Raw genomic sequence first — 971 nt, forward strand, 5'->3', positions numbered from 1 at the left:
AGATTCTGTCCAATATTGTAAATATTCGTAGTTCATTTTAATCTGAATTTATTTCTAAATCATACCATTCTATTCTTTCGAGATCTAAATCATGTAGGTATATTTCATACCATTGTTGGTTTAATATATCATCTGATTCGTTATCATTAAATATTTTCCCCATATTATTCATCTTAATTCAATTATTTATATACCTTTAAGTATATATAAGATTAAAGTTTCATAGTTTTTTATCATTTCATCATGCATGTATGCAGTCATGTTCGTTGTTATTGCAGGTTTTTTATTTTCAATTATTCCTTCCTATCATATTCATAATTGATTAAAATTCATATTACATCATTATGAACTAGATTATCTGTTTATTCATGTTCTCCAGTCACTACTAGCATCGTACTTTAGCGGATATTTCCTTCTTATCAGCGCCTCAACTTTGTTACTCCCCTAAACGGCTTTCCTTCCCTACCGGTTTCAACATTAGGATGGCATAGTATAAAAGTTTTCTCCCTGTTTCTAGTGTGTTAATAAACTAGAAATCATGATTCAAATAATTCCAATACATAATAACTAGCATAAATTTATTCAATCACATATATGATATTAAGGAATATATGAAATTAGTTCTGCATATTTGTTGAACAATATACCTTTGCCTCTTGCTTATCCATGATATCTGAGAATTGCTCTATTATCTATTAAGTATGAATATTTTTCAAATATGTGAGAGAGTGTTTTTTATGAAAGTGCTTCGTTTATTGTCGCCTGCTTATTATGTTACATGTACATTACTTTATATAGAAAGGAAATCCTATCTACTGCACTTACAAATTCTATCATATCTCTACAGTAATGCACAATAATGCATGTACACTACTCACTTTACAATAATACACTACTACTTACTCTACAATCATGCACACCTACCACTTTACACTTGTCCTATTAATAATGCACACCACACCTACCACTTT

This window comes from Solanum tuberosum, unplaced genomic scaffold (assembly GCF_000226075.1).
Source record: "Solanum tuberosum cultivar DM 1-3 516 R44 unplaced genomic scaffold, SolTub_3.0 scf00014, whole genome shotgun sequence".
NCBI classification, from domain to species: domain Eukaryota; kingdom Viridiplantae; phylum Streptophyta; class Magnoliopsida; order Solanales; family Solanaceae; genus Solanum; species Solanum tuberosum.